Consider the following 27842-nt stretch of genomic DNA (forward strand, 5'->3'; position numbering starts at 1 on the left):
TTTGTTGTTTAAATTCTGGGTGAGTTTACTTTAGAGGTAAAGCATTGTGTTGGATATCATGGAAAAATGGGTCTGAGTGTTTGCTGGAGAGCTGATCTAGCTATGGCAAATTTCCTCAACATACAGATATCAGAAAAGTGATTTCTTCATCACAAATGAAACTTAGTTTAGCTTGATACAGCATCCTGGGTTGAAAGATGTTTTGTTTTAGAAGTTTAAAGGTTGATGATCATCGTCTTCTGGCTTAAATACTTTTAGCTGAAAGACGTGCAGTGAATCTAATATTTTTCCCTTTGTAGATAAGATTTTCTTATACCTGGCTGCTTGCAGAATTTTCTTTTTCATATTAACTTTGGCAAAGTTAATTACAATGTGTCCAGGAGATGCTTTATTTGGATAGAGTCTTACTTGGGTTCTGGAACTATCTACCATCTGGATGTCTGTATCTCTTGCCATGTTTGAGAAATTCATCTCTGTAATATCTTGTAGTAGAGCTTCAGTACCTTTAGAACCATCCTCTTTTCCTTCATGAATTCCTGTAAGTCAGATATTTGATCTTTTGGAATTATCCTACAATTCTCTCAATAAATGTTCTGTTCTTATTACATATTTTTTCTGAATCCTTGAATGTTTGGGATAGTTCAAAAGACTTGTCTTCAATTTCAGAGATCCTTTCTTCTCCTTGCTCAGCTCTATTTCAGCCATTTCTCTATGAATGGCATCTTCTGTTGTATCTCCTTTGTCATCCCTTGCGAGTATTGCTCTATTCTCATGTTGCCAGAGTTCTTCTGCTGGTTCCTCCCCATGAATATTTTACACAACATGGCAATTAAAACTGGTAGGTTGAGATGGTATTGGAGGCCCCAGGAATTAGAGCTAACCAGTTGTTTACCAATGTTTTAGGGCTTGTGATTGTGGCTTTCCCCCTACAGCCTTATCCAGATCCCTTTCAAAGCTGCAGCCAAAGACTCTGATGACCTGTTTGGTGAGAAAATGCAAGCTTGGCTGTCTTGACATCAGCCTGCCCCTATTCAATTCTAGTAAGTAGAGGTATTGGGCTGAAATCTCAACTGGGGATAGATACAAACAATTATGGAAACCCACCAACCACTGGCAACAGGTAGAGGAGAATCTGTTCCTTTCCCCTATAAAACAACCACCACTTAGAGGGTTCCCATGTGGACAACCCAAATCAATAGTTCTAACCAGATTGTCCCAGGCAGTACAATCACTGCACATGAGAAAGCATTCAAAGAGTTTCAAATGAATATTGAGGCAAAAATATTTAATAATATCCTAGCAAACAGAATTCAACAGCACATCAAAAGAATTATACACCATGACCAAGTAGGTTTTATCCCAGGGTTACAAGACTGGTTCAACGTATGTAAATCCATAAATACAATACATCACATAAATAAAATAAAAAAACAAAGATGACACGATTCTCTCAGTCGATGCAGAAAAAAGGCCTTTGAGAATATTCAGCACACTTTTATGATCAGAACACTCAAGAAAATAGGCTTAGGCATCACCTGTAGCTCAGTGGGTAGGGTGCCAGGCACATACACCAAGGCTGGCAGCTTCGAACCTGGCCTGGGCCAACTAAAACAACAATGACAACTGCAACAACAAAAAAATAGCCGGGTGTTATGACAGGCACCTGTAGTCCTAGCTACTTGGAAGACTGAGGCAAGAGACTCACTTAAGCCCAACAGTTTGAGGTTTCTGTGAGGTGTGACTCTGCAGCACTCTACTGAGGATGACAAAGTGAAACTCTGTCTCCAAAAAAAAAAAAAAAAAAAGAAAGAAAGAAAAGAAAATAGGCTTAGAAGGGTCATTTCTTAAACCGATAGAGGCCATATATAGCAAACACAGCCAATATCATACTGAATGGAGTAAAATTGAAAACATTTCCACTCAAATCTGGAAATAGGCAAGGATACCCATTGTCTCCACTGCCATTCAACATAGTAATGGAAGTTCTGACCATCAAAATGAGGCAGGAGAAGGGGATCAAGGATATTCAAATGGGGTCAAAGGAGATCAAACTCTCACTCTTCACACATGATATGATCCTATACCTGGAAAATCTCAGGGACTCAACTACAATACTCTTAGAGTGATGAAGGAATACAGCAGCATCTCAGGATACAAAATCAATACTTACAAATTAGTAGCTTTTATATATACCAACAATAGTTAAGCTAAAAATATAATCCAGGACTCTATTTATTTTACAGCAGTGCCGAAGAAGATGAAATATCTGGGAATTTATCTAACAATGGACATGAAAGATCTTTATAAAGAGAATTATGAAACTCTGAGAAAATAAATAGCTTAAGATGTTAACAAATGAAAAAAGCATACCATGCTCATGGCTGGGAAGAATCAACATCATTAAAATGTCTATATAACCCAAAGCAATAGTCAGATTTAATGCAATCCCTATTAAAGCACCATTGTCATACTTTAAAGAGCTTGAAAAAATAGTGCTTCATTTTATATGGAATCAGAATAAACCTCAAAGAGCAAATACACTACTCAGAAATAAAAACAAATTAGGTAATATCATATTACCAGACTTCAGGCTATACTATAAATCTATAGTGATCAAAACAGCCTGGTACTGGCACAAAAATAGAGAGGTAGATTTATGGAACAAAATATAGAACCAAGAGATGAACCCAGACACTTACAGTCATTTGATCTTTGACAAACCTGTCAAAAATGTTCATTGGGAGAAAGACGCCCTATTTAACAAATGGTGCAGGGTGAACTGGCTGGTGACCTGTAGAATAATGAAATTGGACCCCATCTCTCACCATTAACAAAGATTTGTTCTCACTGGATAAAAGATCTAAACTTAAGATATGAAACTGTAAAAATATTAGAAAAGAGTGCAGGGAATATGCTTTAAAATTTTGCCTGGAGGCAGCACCTGTAGATCAAAGGAGTAGGGCACTGATCCCATATACTGGAGGTGGCGGGTTCAAACCCAGCCCCGGCCAAAAACTACAAAAAAATAAAAATTTTGGCCTGGGAGAATTTTTTATGAGGAGGACCCTCCTGGCAATTGAAGCAACACAAAAAATATGTTACTGGGATCTGATCAAACTAGAAAGCTTCTGCACAGCCAAGAGCACAGTAGATAAAGCCAACAGACAGCCTTCAGAATGGCAAAAGCTATTTGCAGGTTATGCTTCTGACAAAGGTCTGATAACTATAATCCACAGAGAGTTCAAACTAATCAATAAGAAAGGAACAAATAATCCCATTTCTATGTGGACAAAAGACTTGAACAGAAACTTCTCTGAAGAAGACAGGTGCATGTCCTACAAACACATGAAAAAATGCTCATCATCTTTAATCAGATAAATGCAAATCAAAACCACTTTGAGATGTCATCTAACTCCAGTAAGATTAGCCCACAAAACAAAATCCCAAAACTACAGATGTTGGCATGGATGTGGAGAGATGGGAACACTTCTACACTGCTGGTGGGAATGCAAGCTAATGCTCCCTTTTTGGAAATAAGTTTGGAGAACACTCAAGATACTAAAAGTTGACCTACCATTTGATCGTGCAATCCCCCTATTAGGTATATACACAGATGATCAGAAATCATTTTACAACAAAGACATTTGCACTAGAGTGTTTACTGCAGCCTAATTCATAATTGTCAAGTGATTCAAATAGCCCAAGTGCCCATCAAACTATTAATGGATAAACACATTGTGGTATATGTACACCATGGAATACTATGCAACCATAAAAATCATGTAGACTTTACATCTTTTATGTTTACCTGGATGGAGCTGGAACATATTCTTCTTAGTAAAGTATCTCAAGAATGGGGAAAAAAGTATCCAATATATTTGATACTACTATAAAATCAGTATATAATCACCTACACATTCATAGGAATGGTAAAACATAACTACAGTCCAGAAGGAAGGAGGGAAGAGGAAGAAGAGGAGAGGTGAGGCCGGGAGGAAGAAGGGTATTTGGGGCTACCTAAGCTAATGTGCATAATGCAATGATACATTTTTAAACTATTAAGAATAGAGTATGAATGTCTTACCACAACAAATAAGTAAGTGAGGAGATGGTTATGTTAATCAGATGTAACCATTCCACATTGCATATCATATTTTTCATGTTGTAGTTTTGGCCAGGCCTGGGTTTGAACCCACCACCCTCAGAATATGGGGCTGGTGCCCTACTCACTGAGCCACAGGTGCTGCCCCCACATTGTATATCAAATAGGCACATTGAACCTCACAAAACCATTAATGTACACAGTTATGATTTAATAAAATTTTTTTAAAAGAATAACACAAACAATTTAAATTACACATACCAAACAAACAAGCAAGCAAACAAACAAACAAAAAAGAGTTTCAAGCATCCAGAAAACATAAATCCACAGGCATTCCATCTGGTAAACCTGTGGGGATGGAGCATGGTTCCCCTCTGATGAGTAAGAGAGTCATGGAAGTTCACCCACCAAAGTCAGATCTAGAATAACAATGCCCACCTCGCTGTCTCCATGCATCATTCTCTTCTCACACCCCCTTTCTTCCCCTCACGTCACTGTTTTCGTGCTGATGTCCAGTGGCCCACACAATTCCAAGGCCTCTTAGAGAATTTGCCAAACAATCCAGGCTCTGTGGGGTATAGAACGTCAAGCAGCTGGGCTGGGTGGAAGGGTGAACTATGTGTTCAGAATTGTGGGGAAAATATTTGATTGCTTTTATGCCAGGAAGGATAACACCTCTGCTCCCAGGTTGGACCTCCCTGGAGGAGGAGGCTGAGGGTTTAGCAGCTCTCTCCTGTGGGGTAATATGTGAGGTCCTTTGTTCCCTGCTCACTTGCAGAGAGCCCACAATGGTCCTCCAGCTAGGGGGAGGGTTTTCCCAAACACTTGTTGATGGGCTATGTACCTGGATTTTGATGTCTTCAGCTTGTCTCAGCAGAGATTATGTGAACTTGTCTATCATCCTTCTATGCTCTTTTTCTTACCTGCAGCTTCAGTGAGTCCACTTCTGTCTAATACCTCTCTGGATGGGTGCCTCAAGTGAAAGCTGCTTCTAGTTAGTCATCTTCCTTTGCCTCTCTCTCTTTATGCCTCTAACATTTCTTTATAGTTGGAGTCCTCTGAAGTAGCTACCTGATGAACCCTTCAGGGAGGGAGGTTGCTCTCTTCTGGTTTTTCACATTGCCAGGATTTTTCTGTTGGTTCCTCCTCATGAGTGTTTTCTTATTATCTGCTTTCCTACCCTACTTTTTCTTTTCACTTCCTCCTTCTCTTTAAATTATCTTCTCTCTGTCCTTAGGTGTTGAAATGTCTTTTTGATATACGATCAAAAGAAAGAGAAGAGTGAAGAGCAAGAGTGGAGAAAAGATAGGAAAAGAGAAAATTAAAAGTAAAGGAGCATAAATGGAAAGATTGGAAAAATAATAAAAGAACACAAAGAGAGGGAAGAGTAATAGTGCTGTTCAGCAGTGTGCTTTGGCCCACAGACACAATTCTCAGCCTCTGGGGGGAATTCTCAGCCTCTGGGTTGGGTGGATCCCCTGAGGTCAGGAGCCCCTTACACAGTGAACAGATACAAGACCCTACCTTCACCAAGTAGAGAAGAAAAAGTAAAAGAAAAAGACCCCCAGCAGTTTGTTGCAGTAGGCACCTACCACTAGAATCCTTCCAAAGGCCAAAGACCAGGGGATCAAGGTCTCCTTGAGCCTGGCCAATGGTGTGCAACCCCCCTCCCCATGCCTCAGAGCTCATTTATGGGCTCTGTCCCATAAATGGAATACAGATTGATGAATAAAACAGATAAGAAAAAAATAATAGTAATAAAAGTATATAAAAATTAAAATAAAATCACATGAGATATCAAAAAAGGTGGTATATCTTGGTTTTTATTTGAGAAATTTAACAAATTCTGGGAAGATGGTCTACCGGTAGCAACCCTTGGCAGAGGCTCCTGAGCAGAGGAAGAAAAACTGGATGGAATTGGACTCTATGAAGCCAAAGGTGGAGAGCTGAGCCAAGAAAGAAGTTTGGCAAGCTGTAATTCCATGGAAGAGCAGTCAAGAAAACAAATTCTAGGTACAAAGCCTATCAACTAAAGGACGAGAGACCCTGCCCCCAAGCAGGAGGCCTGCCGCACGTTATCTGCTAATGAGCAGGAAAAAAAGACCTCTCATTTTACCTTGCTGAGAGAGAGCTGCTAAACTCCAGGTATCTTTCTCCAGGGAAGTCCCACTTATGAACATAGACACCACCCTGCCAGGTATAAAATTGAACAGATATTTCCCCCCCACAAGTCCAAACTCCCAGTCCACCCTTCCCCCGTATGGCAGTCTGAAGTTCTGCCCCCTGCAGAGCACAGAGTGTTTGGTCTGTCCTGAGATATCTGGGGATAGTGTGGACCCCCAAATCAGGACAGAATCTCTGACTAATGGGGAAGAAAGAGGATTTGGGAAGAAAGGGACACTCAGCACGAGGAGAAGCTGTCCCCTGATTATGACTATGCCCAGCCAGTGGTGCTGATCCTCAGTTTTGGCTGTGTCTTGCAGGATGGGGTGCTGAACCCCCAGTTCTGATGGCACCCACAGCAAGAGAGTGGTTGTCCCGTGTGGACTGAGTTTGGCAGATAGAGCTGGTCCCCAGCCCTTGCTAGGCTTGTGAGCAGAGGCTTGCTAGGTGTGTTCTGAGATGTGAGAACAAGGGTATGGTCCTCTGATTCCAACAGAACCCTCAAGAAGTGGCTTGCTTGGTGTGAACCAAGACCTAAGGGCTAAGGCATGGTCCCCTGTCTCCAGCAGGGCTGGTGAGCAAAGGCTTACTCAGTGAGCACTGAGACCTGCAGGCGGGGTGGGGTGCCTTGACTCTAACAGAGCCTGTGAACAGAGGCTTGCCAGGCACTGGACTGAGACTGGCAGACAGGGCATGGTCCCTTGACTCCAACTTGTCTGGCAAGCAGAGGCTAGCTGAGTGTGGACTGAGACCGGAGGGCAGGCCAGTGCCCTGACTCCAACAGAGCCTGCGAACAGAGGCTTGCCAGGCAGTAGACTGAGATTGGCAGGCAGGAGCGTCGTCCCCTGACTCCAACTGGTCTGGAAAGCAGAGGCTAGCTGGGTGTGGACTGAGACTGTTGGGGAGGGGCGTGGCCTCTGGTTATAAGTGGGCCTGTGAGCAGAGAAGCACACAACAGTGTGGACTGAGTCTGGTGGGTGAGAGTGTGGATCCCTGGCTCCAATTGTGCTGTTGGAGACCCTTGTACCCCTCTCTATTGAGCAGGGTTTGCATTGCCTGAGACAATTTAATTGGAACCCATGTCTGGGGCTGTACACTCAGGAACATTCTGAGGTAGACTTTTGAAGTTCTGTAGCAGAAAAGAACTGAAGGGTGGGGGCTGGGTGATGCAACTGTTTGTATCTCTTCACAGTTGAGATTTAAACCTAATACTGTGGCTTCTTAAGATAGGGTAGAGGTTGGTTGATATCAAAACAGAGGTAGCTTGCACTATCTCACCAAGTAGGTCCTCATAGTCTCTGGCCAAAACTCTGAAAGGGGTCTTTGTAAGGTTGTAGGAGATAAGCCACAATTACAAAGCTAGAATTCCAAGAGCTTTGTTAAGGGGCTATCTCTACTACCTGGGAACCCCAATTCAATGTCACCCTATCAATTCTAATAACCAAATGGTGGAAAATAAACATAGTGTGGACCCAACAGAAGAACTCTGGCAACTTGAATAACCAGAGTAGATCAACTCCCCCAAGAAATGACAAAGGAGATACAACTGAAGATGCCATGCATAGACAAATGGCAGCAATCTCAGAAGTCAAATTCAGAATATAGATTGCAAATAAAATAAATAGAATGGAAGAAAAGATAGCAATTGAATTCCAAAGAGTAGTTCTAAAGTTGTCTCAAGAAATTAATGAATTCAAAGCCCAAGTCACCAAAGATATGGACATAATGAGAAAAGAGATAGCAGAACTCAAGGAAATGAAAAAGTTAGTTGAGGAACTCCAAAATACAATAGAATCCCTCAGTAATAGAGTTGATCAGGCAGAAGAAAGGATCTCTGAAAATGAAGACAAAGCTTTGGAATATTCCCAAACACTCAAAGAAGCAGACAAATGGATAGCAAAAACTGATCATTCCCTGAGAGAGTTGTGGGATCACTCTAAAAGATCAAACATTCATCTTATAGGAATTCCTGAAGGAGAAGAGGATGGCCCTAAAGGTACAGATGCTCTACTCCAAGAGAATTTGGAGGAGAATTTCCCAAGCATTGCAAGAGACACAGAACTTCAAACAGCAGATGGTTTCAGAACCCCAGCAAAACTCAATCCAAATAAAGCCTCTCCTAGACACATTGTGATTAACTTTGCCAAAGTTAAAACAAAGGAGAAAATTCTGCAAGCAGCCAGATGTAAGAAAATCATAACCTACAAAGGGAGAAGTATCAGAATGACTACAGATCTTTCAGCTAAACATTTCAAGCCAGAAGAAGATGATCATTGACCTTCAATATCCTAAAACAAAACAATTTCCAGCCCAGGAGTATCCAGCTAAACTGAGTTTCATTTGTGATGGAGAAATCAAATACTTTAATGACATAGACATGTTGAAGAAATTTTCCATAACTAAATCAGCTCTCCGGGATATTCTCAGACCCATCCTCCAAAATGACCAGCGCAATGCTCTACCTCCAAAGTGAACTCACCCAGAAATTTTTGAACAAAACCCAATTTCCACAGTAGTGAAGGATCAAAAATGTCCACTGGGCATCCGAAAATCATGACCCCAAAAACACAACCAGGCTTACCAATTCTCTCAATTAATGTGAATGGTTGAAATTGTCCTCTAAAAAGGCACAGGCTGGCTGACTGGATACATAACTCAGACCAGATATCTGCTGCACACAAGAATTTAACCTTACCTTAAAGGATAGACTTAGGGTGAAGGGATGGAGTTGTGTAATACAGGCAAATGGAAACCAGAATAAAGCAGGGGTTGCAATTTTAGTAGCATATACAATTGACTTTAAACCAACAGAGATAAAGAAAGATAAGGAAGGTCACTACATATTTGTCAAGGGAAACACCTAACATGAAGAGATTTCGATAATTAACATTTATGCACCCTACCAGAATGCTCCTCAATTCATAAAACAGACCCTAATGGATGTGAACAACTTGATATCTTCCAGCCCTATAATAGATGGAGATTTTAACATCCCTTTGACAGTTTTGGATAGATCCTGCAAGAAGAAACTAAATAAAGAAATATTAGAATTAAACCTGACCCTAGAACAAATGGACTTTACAGACCTCTACAAAACATTTCACTCTAATAAAACTGAATATGCATTCTTTTCATCAGACCACGAGTCATCCTCCAAAATAGATCGTATCCTAGGACACAAGTCTAACCTCAGCAAATTTAAAAATATAGAAATTATTCCTTGTATCTTCTAGTACCACCATGGAATAAAGGTTGAGCTCAACAGCAACAGGAATCCTCATACTCAAACAAAGTCATAGAAACTAAATAATCTTAGACTGAATGATAGCTGGGTCCAATCACACCTGTGGTGCATCTTACAAGGGTATATGTGAGGCTTGGTAAATGTGGAATGTAAATGTCTTAGCAAAGTTTAAGAAAATGCCAGGAGGGCTATGTTAACTAATGCGATGAAAATGTGTCAAATGGTCTATGAACCAAGTGTATGTGCCCCATGATCATATTGATGTACACAGCTATGATTTAATAAAAAAAAAAGAAGGAAATCACCAAATTTTTGAAACAAAATGATAACAAAGACACAAATTGTCAAAACCTGTGGGATACTGCAAAGGCAGTCCTAAGAGGGAAATTTATAGTATTGGAAGCCTTCATTAAGAAAACAGAAAGAGAGGAAGCCAACAACTTCATTGATCATCTCAAGCAACTGGAAAAGGAAGAACGTTCCAACCCCAAACCCAGCAGAAGAAAAGAAAAAGCCAAAATTAGGGCAGAATTAAATGAAATTGAAAATAAAAGAATCATTCAGAAGATCAATGAAACAAAAGGTTGATTTTCTATGAAGTTTAACAAAATTGATAAACCTCTGGCTAACCTAACCAGAAATAGAAAAGTAAAATCTCTAATATCGTCTATCAGAAACAATAAAGGAAAAATAACAACAGACACTTCAGAAATTAAAAAAATCCTCAATGATTTCTACAAAAATCTATATACCCAGAAATATGAAAATCTGAAGGAAATGGACCAATACCTGGGAGCATGCCACCTTCCTAGACTCAACCAGAAAGAATTAGAAATCTTGAATACACCTATATCAATGAAATAGCATCAATAATATAAAATCTCCCAAAAAAGAAAAATCTGGTACCAGATGGCTTCACATCCAAATTCTATCAAACCTTTCAAGAGGACCTAGTACCTATATTATACAACATTTTCCAAAGCATAGAAAAAGAAGAAATACTTCCCAACACTTTCTATGAAGCAAATATCACCCTGAAACCCAAACCAGGAAAGGATCCAACAAAGAAAGAAAATTATAGACCAATATCATTAATGAATATCAATGCAAAAATATTCAATAAGATCTTAGCAAACAGAATTCAACAACACATCAAAAAAATTGTACACCGTGATCAAGTTGGTTTTATTCTAGGGTTACAGGGTTGGTTCAACATATGCAAATATATAAATATAATACATCACATCAATAAAATAAAAAATAAAGACCATATGATTCTCTCAATTGATGCAGAAAAAGCCTTTGATAATATCCTGCATCCTTTCATGATCAGAACACTTAAGAAAATAAGCAAAGAAGGGACATTTCTTTCTTTCTTTCTTTTTTTTAGAGACAGAGTCTCACTTTATTGCCCTCAGTAGAATGCTATGGTATCATAGCTCACAGCAACCTCCAACTCCTGAGTTTAGGTGATTTTCTTGCCTCAGCCTCCCAAGTAGCTGGGACTACAGGCACCTGCCACAAAGCCCGGCTATTTTTTTGTTGCAATTTGACCAGAGCCGGGTTTGAACCTGCCACCCTTGTTATATGGGGCCAGCGCCCTACCCACTGATCCACAGGTGCCACCCAGAAGGGACATTCCTTAAAGTGATAAAAAACCATATACAGCAAACCCACAGCCAATGTCATATTGAATGGTGTAAAATTGAAAACATTTCCACTCAGATCAGGAATGAGGCAAGGATGCCCACTGTCTCCACTGTTATTCAACATAATAATGGAAGTCTTAGCCATTGCAATCAGGCAAGAGGTATACAAATAGGGTCAGAGGAGACTAAACTCTCACTCTTCGCAAATTATATGATTCTATACCTGGAAAATCCCAGGTACTCAACTTCAAAACTCTTAGAAGTGGCTTGGTACCTGTGTCTCAAGCGGCTAAGGTGCCAGCCACATACACCTGAGCTGGTGGGTTTGGTTCTCATCAGTCCACGGGTCATCCTCCAAAATAGATCATATCCTAGGACACAAGTCTAACCTCAGCAAATTTAAAAATATAGAAATTATTCCTTGTATCTTCTCGAACCATTATGGAATAAAAGTTGAACTCAACAGCAACAGGAATTGCTGATGAGGGCCTGAATCCAGCCCAGGCCTGCCAAACAACAATGATGGCTGCAACAAAAAATAGCCGGGCATTGGGGCAGGTGCCTGTAGTTCCAGCTACTTGAGAGGTAGAGGCAGGAGAGTTGCTTGAGCTCAGGAGTTGGAAGTTGCTGTGAGCTGTGATACCATAGCACTCTACCCAGGGCAACAGCTTGAGGCTCAGTCTCAAACAAACAAAACAAGACAAAAAAACCTCTTAGAAGTGATCAAGGAATACAGCAGCATTTCAGAATACAAAATCAATACTTACAAGTCAGTAGCTTTTATATATGCCAACAATAGTCAAGCTGAAAAAACAGCCAAGGACTCTATTCATTTTACAATAGTGCCAAAGAAGAAGAAACATCTGGGAATTTACCCAACAAAGGACATTAAAGATCTCTATGGATATAACTGAGACTCTGAGAAAAGAAATAGCTGAAGATGTTAACAAATAGAAAAACACACCATGGTCAATGCTGAGAAGAATCAACATTATTAAAACGTCTATACTACCCAAAGAAATATACAGATTTAATGCAATCCCTATTAAAGCATCATTGCCATACTTTAAAGAACTTGACAAAATAGTACTTCATTTTATATGGAATCAGAAAAAACCTGGAATAGCAAATACATTACTCAGAAATAAGAATAAATCAGGAGGTATCATGTTACCAGACTTCAGGCTATACTATAAATCTATAGTGATCAAAACAGCATGGTACTTAAACAGAGAGGTAGACATATGGAACAGAATAGAGAACCAAGAGATGAACCCAGCTACTTATCATTTGATCTTTGACAAGCCTATCAAAAATATTCAGTGGGGGAAAGACTCCCTATTTAACAAATGGTGCTGGATGAACTGGCTGGCTACCTGTAGAAGATTGAAACTGGAACCCCACCTTTCACCATTAACAAAAATTGATTCTCACTGGATAAAAGATTTGAACTTAAGACATGAAGTTATAAAATTATTAGCAGAGAGGCACTTCCACTGATGGGCCACGCCTATGTGCCTACACCTCCTTGATGATGCCTCTGTGCTGAATCCAGCATGTCCCAGCCAAACCTAGCTGATGGAGTGCAGCATTATAGAAGGTCAGGTGCAGCTGATGAAGGCCCTCCTGTCCCAGCCCCTCCAGGCCAAGGCACCGGTGGAGGAACCCAATTCCCTTTCCCAAGACGTTTGACAATGATACCAACCGGCTCCCTGAGTTCATCATGCAGACGAGCTCCTATGTGTTTGTGGAGGAGAAGACCTTCTCCAGGGATGCTCTGAAGGACACAGATGCGGCAGGGCCAGGCCAGCCATGAAGTTTCGGAGCAAGATCATAGATGTGGCCTGTCTGAACCACTTCACATGCTCCTTCCATGCCGACTATGCCTAACCTTGGCGTTCAACTCTATGCTGCAACACTCTACCCAACACAGTCAAGTGTTTGTGTTGAATGAATAAATGGCTGATAGGTGCCTGACTCTTTACTTGAGCATGGATTGAGTCAGTAACATGATACAAAACTTGCCAAAACCTGCACCCTCTGCATCAGCCCTGACAAGCTGAACTTCATCCTTTCAGACAAGCTGACCAGTGGAGGGGTGAGCATGGTGTGAGCTGGAACAGGAGAATTTCTTCAGTGAATTTCAAATGGAGGGTATCTCCGCAGAAAACAATGAGATTTATTTAGAGTTAACATCAGAAAACTTATCTTGAGCCTTGAAAACTGCCCAGAATGCCAGAGACTTGAAAATCAAGCTAATAAACACTTTCCCTGTCTGACAGTGTCTGTAGACCTATTATCTGTGTCTAGCAGTAGCCACATTGTGACACATGACATTCCCATAAAAGTTATTCCTAGAGAACTGTGGAAGGACTTACAAGAACCTGTGGTCCCACACTCTGATGTTAGTATTTATTTACCAGTCTTGAAGACTATGAAGAGTGTTGTGGAATAAATGAAAAACATCAGCAATCACCTTGTTATTGAAGCAAACCTAAATGGAGAATTGAACTTGAAGATAGAAGTTGAATTAGTGTGTGTCATAACTCATCTTAAAGATCTTGGAAATCCTCCATTAGCCCCTGAAAATGCCTCACAAGACAGAAACCCAGAACAAATGGCTGAAGTACATTTAGATATTAAGAAGGTCCTACAATTTCTTGTTGGACAGCAAGTAAACCCAACGAAGGCTTTATGCAATATTGTGTGAAGCAAGATGGTGCATTTTGATCTGCTTCATGAAGATGTCTCCCATCAATATTTTATCCCAACACTGTCCTAGCACCCCCTTGCCAAATTGGGGCACACAGAGACTGTCCGGATGGGGAGAGACCATGGGTCATATGTTCTGTGTCATTTGTCTGTGTCCTCACAGTGCCACAAATCCACACACTGTGCTTGTTTCTTCCTCTGTAATATTTTAAGTAAAAATTAAATTAATGAAGAACTATTAGATAGACATAATAAAAATATATATATTATATTTTTAAAAGTCTTCTCCCTAATCAGTTGTTGGTCAAAGTTACATGCTGATAAATGAGTTTCAGGTAAGGTTATTAGAAAACTCTCTGTCCTGATATTAAAGTGTGGTGCAGTCAAAAAAAAAAAAAAACAAAACAAATACTAGCATAGAGTGTGGGGAAAACACTTGAAGAAATTGGCCTGGGAGAATATTTTATGAGGACCCCCCAGGCATTTGAAGCAACACCAAAAACACATTATTGGGATCTGATCAAACTAAAGGCAACAGCATAGTAAGTAAAGCAAACAGACAACCTTAAGAATGGGAGGTTTACAGGTTATGCTTATGACAAAGGTCTGATCACTAAAATCTACAGAGAACTCAAACTAATCAATAAGAAAAGAACAAATAAACCCATTTCTATGTGGGCAAGAGACTTGAACAGAAACTTCTCTGATGAAGATAGGTGCATGGCCTACAAACACATGAAAAAATGCTCATCATCCTTAATTGTCAGAGAAATGCAATTCAAAACCACTTTGAGATATCATCTAACTCCAGTAAGATTGGCCCACATCACAAAATCCCCAAATTACAGATGTTGGCATGGATGCAGGGAGAACAGAACACGTCTACACTACTGGTGGAAATGCAAGCGAATATGACCTTTTTGGAAAGAAGTTTGGAGAACAGGCGGTGCCTGTGGCTCAGTGTGCAGGGCACTGGCCCCATATACTGAGAGTGGTGGGTTCAAACCCAGCCCTGGTCAAACTGCACTCTGCCAAGGGTTACAAAGTGAGACTCTATCTCTACAAAAAAGAAGAAGAAGAGGAGGAGGAGGAGGAGGAGGAAGAGGAGGAGGAAGAGGAGGAAGAAGAAGAAGAAATTTGGAGAACACTCAAGGAACTACAAGTAGACCTACCGTTTGATACTGCAATTCCTCTACTAGGTATATACCAGATGATCAAAAATTATTTTACAACAAAGACATTTGCACCAGAATGTTTATTGAAACCCAATTCATAATAGCCAAGACATGGAAACAGCCTAAGTGCCCATCGACCCATGAATGGATTAAAAAATTGTGGTATATGTACACCATGGAATACTATGCAGACATAAAAAATATGGAGACTTCACATCACTTATGTTTACCTGAATGGAGCTGGAACATATTCTTCTTAGTAAAGTATCTCAAGAATGGAAATAAAAGTATTTGATGTACTCAAAACTACTATGAAATCAACATATAATCACCTATACACTCATATGAATGGCAAAACACAACTATAGTCCAGAAAGTAGAAGAGGAGAGAGAGGGGAGGGGAGAGGGGATATAGGACAAGGGAGGGTATTTGGGAGGACCTACCTAATGTGCATGATGCAATGGTACATTTCAAAACTATTAAGAAATGAGTATAATTGTGATAGATGTGTTACTTAGCTCAATGTAAGCATTTCACATTATATATTGAAGCAGTACCCTGAACCCCATAAATGCATCAATGCACAGTTATGATTTAATAAAAAATAATAATAAAAAGTTATGTGAAAAAAATAAGAAAAGTAGAAAAGTATTTATTAAAAGAGAGAGAAAATGACAGAAATGGAAAGGAAAGAAAGAATAAAAGGGGTAGGAAAACCATAGCAAAAACGGAGTTGTTGTTATTAAAGAAGTAAAAATAGAAAAATAAAAATACTATAAAACAAAACATAACATAAAAAACAAACATAAAAACATTAAGGGATAAAACTGAGTAAAACAGAATAACAGGAGCAAAAAACTAGCAAAAATGAAGTCCTTCCTATTGAAGAAGGAAATAATGAAAAATTACAATTACAAAAAAATTATAATTACAAAAATTATAATTATGAAAAAATCTAGGGGAAAAAGTTGAAAAAAATTTAACAATGTGAAATTGTTAAATCTCGTTGTTTGGCAGGCCTGGCCTGGATTCGAACCTGCCAGCTCTGGTGAATTGTTAATCTCATACCCCAGAATTCTGAGGGTATGAGATGGTACATGATGCTCTGGGGTATAAGATGGAGGCTAGAAGCCTCTGTCCTGCCGAGGAGACTTGGTCCCATCTTCCCAATTTCTTTGCCCTTAATCTCCACAGGGTTGGGAGCCTGAAGCGCTTGTCAGCCTGCATAGTAACCACACCTTGACCTTTCCAAACTATGTCCCTTGGCCATGCAGTGGCTTTCCGAGCAAAACATGTGTCATTGGGGGAAGGGACAAGATGGCTGACTGAAGCCAGCTTTCCACAGAGGCTCCCATCCAGAAGGAGAGTTAAAGGACAGAAATTTAGCAAGTAACCTGGTGGATTAGAGCTGCACCAAGAGAGAAGGTTGAAGAATGCACGTCAACCCTGCAGAGGCAAGCTGTGACACCAAGGATACAAACAAAAGGTATAAAATCCATCACCAAGCGGACGGGAGTCCCTCCCCCATGAAAATGGCTCAGAGTGTCCCACAAACAAACGAGCAGAGTTCAAAGGTCCTCCCACTACCCTCCACGGAGAGACCCTCTAAAAACTGGACCTACCTCCCCTTCTAGGGTGCCACAGCGTTCTGCTGCCAGCATACAACTGTATAAAACTGTATATATTCTCTAGCTGCAATGCTGAGCCCCCAGCACTCCTCTCCACTCTCACTCTGAGGTCTGGAGGCCTGTCCCCCAGGAGTCCATATTCTTGGGTGATTTCTTGAGGGGTGTGGACAGGGCCTAGACTTCAGCTGGTCAGTGCTGATTCTGCGGCACGGGAGTGAGGAGAGGACAGTCAGCTGAGCGGGAACCACGCCAGAGTGGCGGTGCCCTGAGGCACAGAGCAGCAGCTGTTTTTGGAAACAATAGGGCTCACTCTCGGATATTCTGAAGCCACACCCCCTGTCTCCCTAGGCAACCAGAGGAGGCTGGGCATCTTTTCAGGCGGCAACCACCACAGAACAGATCTGGGACTGAAACGCAGGCCCCAGGACTACCGGGTTTGCCTGAGGCGGTACTGGCCTGGGTGGAGTTCGGGCACTAGGAAATGCACACACAGAGCCAGGAAAGTCCCAGGGCAGGGCTAACCCAGAGGACTGCTTTACTGAGCCTAAGATGAACCCAGACTTCAGGGGATCGTCAGCCTATAGACAAAGGAAGGCAGGAGGTTAGAACTGACAGTTAACCATGCTGCGAATACAAACCTCCAGGAGTAAAGACAGGGAATGAGGCACAGGTTCTGGGAACTCAAAACAACTTCTCTTCTGCAGAGGAATTTAGTAGGGACAGAAACAAATTCCCACAGAGTTGTTCTGTTCTGTCAGTAACATCAATCAGGGGTGGGGCTGGAACTCAGTGAACACACCCCAGCCTTCATCAAGCGCCCAAGGTTGTCAGTTCCCACCTCCTGCTACAGGATAGAGGCAGAGAGCAGCAGCCTGGATAAGCAGATACAGATGTCCTTGTGATTCAGGCACATGCAAACCCCTGGAGTATCTCCTCACTGGAGGCAACTGGGTCACAGCCCAGAGGGGCTATCAGTGACTGGGTGTGACAGAGGTGCAAGGTGTGGAAGGAGGCATCAACCTTCCCAGACTAAACTATTTGCTGGGTGGGTCCTCCGGACTTCACGGAGCACAGGAGCAAGTCATATTTGAGTTGTCACCAGACCCCTGCATTCCAATTCCCAGAGACCTTTGAAACTCTTCCACCTGCGACAGGAGCTAAGACAATTGATGTGGACCTTTTGATCTGAGCCAATCTCCTGAAGACTATTCAAGTGGTGCCCTGGTTGTGTGGTTGTAGAAAGGTTTGATTCTCCTCTTCCAATTTTTGCCTGTGGGGGGTGGGGTGACTTAATTGCTGTTATTACTCCACAGCTGAGACTTCAACCCGCAGTAACTCTTTCACTAGGGTCGAACAGAGAACAGCTGAAAACAAGACAGAATCACTTAGCCCCACCGCAGCAAATAGGTCCCAAGTTTCACAGGACGTAGCACTGTATGGGTCCTGAACAAAGCTCCAGGGGAAAAGTCAAATGGTGTAAAATAATCAGAAGGTGAAATCAGCAGAAAAACTCTAGTAACATGACTAACCAGAATAGATAAACCCCCCCAAGGAAAGATATGGCAGATGTAACTAAAGATCCAAATCATAAACAGCTGGCCGAGATGTCAGAAATTGAATTCAGAATTTGGATTGCAAACAAGATTAACAGAATGGAGGAAAATTTGGAATTAGAAATTCGAAGAGCAATTCAAAAGTCAGAATTAGAAATTTGAGGAGAAATTCAAAAGTTGTCTCGAGAATTTAATGAATTTAAAGACAAAACCACCAAAGATTTTGATGCACTGAAGCAAGAATTTGCAGCTCTCAAAGATACCAAAAATACAGTAGAATCCCTCAGTAACAGAGTGGAGCAATCAGAAGAAAGCATCTCTGACATTGAAGACAAAGCTTTTGAACACTCCCAAACTCACAAAGAGGAAGAGAAATGTAGAGCAAAAATGGATCATTCTCTCAGAGAGCTCTGGGATAATTCGAAGAAGGGTAATATCCGTCTCATCGGAATCCCTGAACGTGATGAAGTGGCCTCACAAGGCACAGAGGCCCTTCTCCATGAAATTATGAAAGAGAATTTTCAAGATATGCCAAGAGATTCTGAAATTCGGATAGCAGACAGTTTCAGAACCCCAGCACGACTCAATCCAAATAAGACATCCCCAAGGCATATCATAATTAACTTCACTAGTGTAAATATGAAGAAGGAAATTCTCAAAGCAGCCAGACGTAAGAAATTCATTACCTACAAAGGGAAGAATATTAGAATGACTGCAGATCTCCCTGCTGAAACTTTTCAAACCAGAAGAGGGTGGTCATCGACTATTAATCTCCTAATACAAAACAACATTCAACCCCGGATCCTGTATCCAGCTAAACTGAGTTTCATTTATGATGGAGAAATTAAATACTTTAATGACATTCATATGTTGAAGAAATTCACCATAACCAAACCAGCTCTTCAAGGTATTCTCAGACCTATCCTTCATAATGACCACGCCAATCCTATACCACAAAAGTAAACTCACCAAGAAACTTTTGAGCAAACTCCAATTTTCATAGTGGTGAAAGGATTCAAAATGTCCACTGAACTTTCGAAAAACTCGATACCCCAAATTTTACCAGATTTATCAATATTCTCCATTATTGTGAATGCCTTAAACTGTCCTCTAAAGAGGCACAGGTTAGCTGACTGGATACAAAACTTTGGCCAGATATTTTCTGCATACAAGAGTCACATCTTACCTTAAAAGATAAATATAGAGTCAGTGTGAAAGGACAGTCGTCCATATTTCAGGCAAATGGTAATCAGGAAAAAGCAGGCATTGCAATTCTATTTGCAGACACAGTGGGCTTTAAATCAACAAAAGTAAGGAAGGGGCGGCGCCTGTGGCTCAGTCGGTAAGGCGCCAGCCCCATATGCTGAGGGTGGCGGATTCAAGCCCGGCCCTGGCTGAACTGCAACCAAAAAATAGCTGGGTGTTGTGGCGGGCACCTGTAGTCCCAGCTACTCGGGAGGCTGAGGCAAGAGAATCGCTTAGGCCCAGGAGTTGGAGGTTGCTGTGAGCTGTGTGATGCCATGGCACTCTACTGAGGGCCATAAAGTGAGACTCTGTCTATACAAAAAAAAAAAAAAGTAAGGAAGGATAAGAATGGTCACTTCATATTTGTTAAGGGTAATACTCAATGTGATGAGGTTTCAATTATTATTATTTATACACCCAACCAGAATGTGCCTCAATTTATAAGAGAAACTCTAACAGACATGAGCCACTTGATTTCCTCCAGCTCCATAATAGTGGGAGATTTCAACACTCCCTTCACAGTGTTGGATTGATCCTCCAATAAGAAGCTGAGCAAAGAAATTTTAGATTTAAACCTAAACATCCAACATTTGGATTTAGCAGACATCTACAAAAGATTTCATCCCAACAAAACAGAATACACATACTTCTCATCAGCCCATGGAACATACTTCAAAATCAATCACAACGTATGTCACAAGTCTAACCTCAGTAAATTTAAAGGAATAGAAATTATTCCTTGGATCCTCTCAGACCACCATGGAATAAACATTGCACTCAGTAACAACAGGAATCTGCATACTTATACAAAAACATGGAAATTAAATAACCGTATGCTGAATGATGGCTGGGTCATAGATGAGATCAAGCAGGAAATTGCCAAATTTTTGGAACAAGACGACAATGAAGACATGAATTATCACCACCTCTGGGATACCGCAAAGGCAGTCCTAAGAGGGAAATTTATAGTACTGCAAGCCTTACTCAAGAGAACAGAAAGAGAGGAAGTTAACAACTTAATGGGACATCTCAAGCAACTGGAAAAGGAAGAACATTCCAGCTCCAAACCCAGTAGAAGAAAATAAATAACGAAAATTAGAGCAGAACTAAATGAAATTATCAACAAAAGAATTATACAAAAGATCTATAAATCAAAAAGTTTACTTTTCGAAAAGTTCAATAAAATAGATAAATCTTTGGCTAACCTAACCAGGAAAAAAAGGTAAAATCTCTAATTTCATCATTCAGAAACGATAAAGATGAAATAACAACAGACTCCTCAGAAATTAAAAAAATGCATAATGAATATTACAAGAAACTTTATTCTCAGCAATATGAAAGTCTGAAGGAAACTGACCAATACTTGGAAGCAGGTCGCCTTCCAATACTTAGCCAGAATCAAGTGTAATGTTAAACAGGCCAATATCAAGTTCTGAAATAGCATCAACCATACAAAATCTTAATAAAAAGAAAAGCCCAGGACCAGATGGCTTCTCGTCAGAATTCTACCAAACCTTTAAAGAGGAACTACTATGTATATTACTCAACCTGTTCCAAAATTTAGAAAACGAAGGAATACTACCCAACACGTTCTGTGAAGCAAACATCACCCTGATCTCCAAACCAGGAATAGACCAAACAAGAAAAGAAAATTATAAACCAATATCACTAATGAATATAGATACAAAAATATTCAACAAGATCCTAACAAACAGAATCCAGCAACATGTCAAACAAATTATACATCATGACCAAGTCAGTTTTATCCCAGGGTCTCGAGGCTGGTTTAATATACGTAAATCTATAAGTATAATTCAGCACATAAACAAATTAAAAAACAAAGATCATATGATTCTCTCAAATGATGCAGAAAAAGCTTTTGATAATATTCAGCATCCCTTCATGATCACAACACTTAAGAAAATTGGTATAGAAGAGACAATTCGTAAACTGATAGAGGCCATCTACAACAAACCCACAGCCTATATCGTATTGAATGGAGTTAAATTAAAATCATTTCCACTCAGTTCAGGAACCAGACAAAGCTGCCCCTTGTCTCCACTGCTCTTTAATATTACAATTGAAGATTTAGCCATCACAATTAGGGAAGAAAAGGCGATCAGTGGTATCCATATAGGGTCAGTAGAGACCAAACTTTCGATCTTCGCAGATGCCATGATTGTATATCTGGAAAACACCTGGAATTCTACTACAGAACTCTTAGAAGTGATCAAGGAATACAGCAGCGTCTCAGGTTACAAAATCAACATTCATAAATCAGTAGCCTCTATATATACCAACAAGAGTGAAGCTGAAAAAACATTTAATGTCTCTATTCCATTCACACTAGTGCCAAGGAAGATGAAATATTTGGGAGTTTATCTAACAAAGGACATGTAAGATCTCTATAAAGAGAACTATGAAACTCTAAAAAAAGAAATAGCTGAAAATGTTAACAAATGGAAAAACATACCATGCTCATGGCTTGGAAACATCCACATTGTTAAAATGTCCATACTACCCAAAGCAATATACAATTTTAATGCAATCCCTATTAAAGCTCCACTGTCATACTTTAAAGATCTTGAAAAAATAATAGTTCATTTTATATGGAATCAGAAAAAAACTCAAATAGCCAAGACATTACTCAGAAATAAAACCAAAGCAGGAGGAATCATGCTACCAGACCTCAGACTATACCGTAAATCGATAGTGATCAAAACAGCATGGTACTGGCACAAAAACAGAGAAGTAGATGCCTGGAACAGAATAGAGAACCAAGAGATGAATTAAGCTACTTACTGTTATTTGATATTTGACAAGCCAATTAAAAACATTCAATGGGGAAAAGATTCCCTATTTAACAAATAGTGCTGGGTGAACTGTCTGGCAACTTATAGAAGACTGAAACTGGACCCACATCTTTCACCATTAACTAAGATAGACTCTCACTGGATTAAAGATTTAAACTTAAGACATGAAACTATAAAAATACTAGAAGAGAGTGCAGGGAAAACCCTTGAAGTGATTGGTCTGGGTGAGCATTTCATGAGGAGGATCCCTCGGGCAGCTTCAAAAATACGCTACTGGGACCTGATCAAACTAAAAAGCTTCTGCACAGCCAAGAACACAGTAAGTAAAGCAAGCAGACATCCCTCTGAATGGGAGACGATATTTGCAGGTTATGTCTCCAACAAAGGTTTAATAACCAGAACCCACAGAGAACTCAAATGCATAAGCAAGAAAAGAACAAGTGACCACATCGCAGGCTGTGCAAGGGACTGGAAAAGAAACTTCTCTGAGGAAGACAGTCGCATGGCATACAGACATATGAAAAAATGCTCATCATCTTTAATCATCAGAGAAATGCAAATCAAAACTACCTTGAGATACCATCTAACTCCAGTAAGATTAGCCCATATCACAAAATCCCAAGACCAGAAATGTTGGTGTGGATGTGCAGAAAAGGGAACACTTCTACACTGCCGGTGGGAATGCAAATTAATACATTCCTTTTGGAAAGATGTTTGGAGAACACTTAGAGATCTAAAAATAGATCTGCCATTCAATCCTATAATTCCTCTACTAGGTGTATGCCCAGAAGAACAAAAATCACATTATAACAAAGACATTTGTACCATAATGTTTATCGCAGCCCAATTCATAATTGCTAATTCATGGAAAAAGCCCAAATGCACATCAATCCACGAATGGATTACTAAATGGTGGTATGTGTACACCATGGAATATTATGCAGCCTTAAAGACAGGATGCAGGATGGAGACTTTACCTCTTTCATGTTTACATGGATGGAGCTGGAACATATTCTTCTTAGTAAAGTATCTTAAGAATGGAAGAAGAAGTATCCAATGTACTCAGCCCTACTATGAAACTAATTTATGGCTTTCATATGAAAGCTATAACCCAGTTATAGCCTAAAAATATGGGGAAGGGGCAGAGGGAGGGGAGGGATGGGGGAGGATGGGCAGAGGGATGGTGATTGGTGGAATTACACCTGCAGTGCATCTTACAAGGGTACATGTGAAACTTAGTAAATGTAGAATATAATTGTCTTAACACGATAACTAAGAAAATGCCAGGAAGGCTATGTTAACCAGTGTGATGGAAATGTGTCAAACTGTTTATAAAACCAGAGTATGGTGCCCCATGATTGCATTGATGTATACAGTTATGATTTAATATTAGTAAAAAAGAAAAGAAAAGAAAGATGGAGACTTTACCTCTTTCATGTTTACATGGATGGAGCTGGAACATATTCTTCTTAGTAAAGTATCTCAAGAATGGAAGAAAAAGTATCCAATGTACTCAGCCCTACTATGAAACTAATTTTTGGCTTTCACATGAAAGCTATAATCCAGTTATAACCTAAAAATATGGGTAAGGGGCAGAGGGAGGGGAGGGATGGGGGAGGATGGGCGGAGGGAGGGTGATTGGTGTGGTTACACCTGTGGTGCATCTTACCAGGGTACATGTGAAACTTAGTAAATGTAGAATATAAACATCTTAACATAATAACTAAGAAAATGCCAGGAAGTCTATGTTAACCAGTGTGATGAAAATGTGTCAAATGGTCTAAAAAACCAGTGTATGTTGCCCCATGATTGCATTAATGTACACAGCTATGATTTAAAAAAAAAAGAGAGAGAGAATGGAAGAAAAAGTATCCAATGTACTTAGCCCTACTATGAAACTAATTTATGGCTTTCATATGAAAGCTATAACCCAGTTATAACCTGAGAATATGGGGAAGAGGGAGAGGAGGGAAGAGAATGGGGGGGAGGGAGGATGATTGGTGGGATTATACCTGTGGTGCATCTTACAAGGGTACATGTGAAACTTAATAAATGTAGAATATACATGTCTTAACACAATAACTAAGAAAATGCCAGGAAGGCTATGTTAACCATGTGATGAAAATGTGTCAAGCAGTCTATAAAACCAGTGTATGGTGCCCCATGATCGCATTAATGTACACAGCCATGATTTAATAAATAAATAAATAAACATGTGTCACTGAAGTCTCCCCATGTTAGACCAGCTTAGCAGGTCCGCCAGAACTGGCTTCACACTAGGACCCTGTGAGCCGTTCCTGGAAGGCAGGTCTCACACAAGGGCTATGTGGAACTTTGAGAGCTCTGCTCTGCCCAGTGGCTCAGTCCCACCTCCTGGGTGCTGTTCAATTTAATTTGTTCTCCCAAGCTCACCCAAGGTAATGCAATCAAGTGCCCAGGTCCAAAAAAAAAAAAAAAAAAGCATGCAAGGCAGGTCCTCTCTGTCTGAAAACCACCAGCCAACTGGGCAGTCTTTGCCAGCATGCAAGCTTTTGCCCTCTGTGCTGATTTTCCACTGCTCCAGACCTCCTTTTGGCTTCTGGAGTCTCCTGCTGCAAAGTAATGTTCTGGCCAGGGCACCCCAGCCAGAGGTGACTGGATTCCTTTCCCTCTGATCTCATCGCACTGGGCTACAAAGGATCTGTCTCTAGTCCACCATCTTGCTCTGCCTTAAGCAACCTCAAACTCTTGAGCTCAAGAGATTCTTGCCTCAGTTTTTCTATTTTTTTTTATAGAGATAAGAGTATCACTCTTTTTTTTTTTTTTTTTGAGGGAGAGAGAATCTCACTCTGTCACCCTGGGTAGAGTACCATGACACCTAGCTCACAGCAACCTCAAACTTTTGGGCTCAAGTGATCCTTTTGCCTCAGTCTCCCAAGTAGCTGGGACTGCTAGTGTGCACCACCATACCTGGATAGGATTTTTCTATTTTTAGTGGAGATGGGGCCTCACTCTTGCTCAGGCTGGTATGGAACTCCTGACCAGCAATCCACTCACCTCGGCCTCCCAGAGGGCTAGGATTACAGGCATGAGCCACTGTGCCCAGCCTGGAATAGTTTATAAAATTATAATTTTTTTTGAGACAGAGCCTCAAGCTGTCACCCTGGGAAGAGTGCTGTGGCATCACAGCTCACAGCAACCTCCAGCTCCTGGGCTTAAGCAATTCTCTTACCTTGGTCTCCCAAGTAGCTGGTACTACAGGTGTCTGCCACAATGGCCAGCTAGTTTTTAGTTGTAGTTCTCATTGTTGTTTGGCAGGCCTGGCCTGGATTCGAACCTGCCAGCTCTGGTGTATGTGGCTGGCACCTTAGCCACTTGAGCTACAGGCACTGAGCCTAAAATTATTTTTAAAAAACCAAAAAGTAATACTTTCCTACGCACTTAGTTATAAAAGAGCAAATAGAGATGCAGTTACTTGGAATGTGTCTTTAGGATACCTCTATCATGAATCTGTGGAGGTAGTAGGTTAAAGATTTGGTTCCTTCGGGTTCTAACTGTCCACTGAATTACCTAACAATAGGTAAAGGCTAGAGAGAGGAGTATTCAATATGACCTCATCTTAACCTGATTACATCTTCAAACATCCTATATCCAAAAAGTTCACATTTATAGGTACAGGGGTACAGGGGTAGGGGTGGAATTAAGACTTTTATGTGTCTATTTGGGTGTCACAATTCAACTCATAACAGACGCCAACACCCTCTAAATACTAATCTATGCAAAAAGTTCTATCTCTTTCTGCTTTCAATCTTTGAAATACTAGGACTGTTTCATCCTCCACTCTCTGTCACCTTTTGTCCCCCTATGTCTCATAGGTCCCTTACAAAATTGGCTCCTCATATTCTTCATGAACCCTGTTTCTCTACAAGGTTTAGACACCATTCCTTTAGGGCTAGTCAGGAGAGAGATAATATGTATAGCAGACTGTTCAAGAATGTAAACTCTCAGGCGGCACCTGTGGCTCAATGCCTAGGGTGCTGGCCCCATATACTGAGGGTGGCAGGTTCGAAGCCAGCCCTGGCCAAACTGCAACAAAAAAATACACAGTGTTCTGGTGGGCTCCTGTAGTCCCAGCTACTTGAGAGGCTGAGGCAAGAGAATCTCTTTAAGCCCAGGAGTTGGAAGTTGCTGTGAGCTGTGATGTGATGGCACTCTACCAAGGGTGATAAAGTGAGACTCTGTCTCTATAAAAAAAAAAAAAAAGAAGAAGAAGAACGTGAACTCTGCAGTTAGACTTTCTGGATCTACTAGCAAGTATAATGTTGGTTAGATTATTTCATCTCAGCTGGCACCGTGGCTCATGCCTGTAAACCTAGCACACTGGGAGGCTGATGCGGGTGTATAGCTTGAGCTCACAAGTTTGAGAGCAGCCTGAGAAAAAGTGAGATCCCCATTTCTACTAAAAAATGGAAAAACTGAGGCAAGAGGATCACTTGAGCCCAAGAGTTGGGGGTTGCTGTGAACTGTTACACCTTGGCACTCTACCAGGGGTGACAAAGTGAGACTCTGCTTCAAAATAAATAAATAAATAAATAAATAATTTAATCTCCTTAAGCCTTAGACTTTTAACATGGAAAATGGATACAAATTATTGTCGGCGTCTGCTGTGGCAACACATCACCACATGAATAAAAACAGCCAGGGCACAGATTGAATATACATACCTGCAAGAGGTGGACTTCCTGTCTGTTCTCCAAGAGCCCAGAGAAACCTCTCTCTTGGCCTTTTATTGAAGCCTCAAACCACAGAAGTGGGGGCCCACATGCTAGGATCACATGTTTAATGATTGCTAAGTGCTCTTTCCACCCTGGCTCTACTCCCATCCTGTTGCCCTAGGAATGTTACAAAGTATAACACTTGTTTGCTAATGAGCTACTGATCTTATCTCATTAATGCATGCAGCTGCTTGAGGGCTTGTCTCCAGGCTGCAAAACATCTCCATGGGGCTAGGAGACTGTCTCGCTCCCAGTGCCTTCTTCAAGAGCCGGTGGCTGCTTCTATAAGCCTGGTGCTCAGTCTTCTACAAATTATATTTACCTCATTTGAGGATTAAATGAGATATAAAGCATGTAAAAAACTTAGCCAGGTTCCTGGCGCATAGTAACTGTTTAAATGAATGTGAACTTGTCACTGAGATTAAGCATGCTAATATATTTCCATAGTTGCTGCATATTTTTTACTTTTTAACAAAACATTCCATTACAAATACTTTGTGGATGGCCAATTAGTTGTTTACAGCATGGTGCTAATGGCATTACAGATACTTATAGGGCCCCCATTTCCCATCCCTTTCCCCTTTGTCCTTCAAAGGTAATTGTCATTCTGAAATTGGTATATAATAATATTCCAATGAATGCTATTATACCTTTGCACATATATTGGCAGCCATAAAAAATATTTATCATTTCTTTTGTATAAATGGTCTCATAGTGTATGTATTATTTTGCAGCTTGTTTTTATTTTATTTATTTTTTTAACATCTTAAATCCAGAGAAGCGGCTTGTTTTTAAAATTCAAC

The 27842-nt window shown here is 40.5% G+C and overlaps 1 pseudogene across 1 annotated transcript; it reads left to right on the forward strand.

The window, feature by feature from the left end:
- Nucleotides 1-12956: 12956 nt before the first annotated feature.
- On the forward strand, nt 12957-13940 carry LOC128577832 (checkpoint protein HUS1-like; annotated as a pseudogene). The gene is made up of 2 exons (XR_008377634.1): nt 12957-13031; nt 13168-13940. The product of XR_008377634.1 is annotated as a checkpoint protein HUS1-like (transcript).
- The last annotated feature ends 13902 nt before the right edge of the window (nt 13941-27842 follow it).

The sequence above is a fragment of the Nycticebus coucang genome, chromosome X (genome assembly GCF_027406575.1).
Source record: "Nycticebus coucang isolate mNycCou1 chromosome X, mNycCou1.pri, whole genome shotgun sequence".
Classification (NCBI taxonomy): Eukaryota; Metazoa; Chordata; class Mammalia; order Primates; family Lorisidae; genus Nycticebus; species Nycticebus coucang.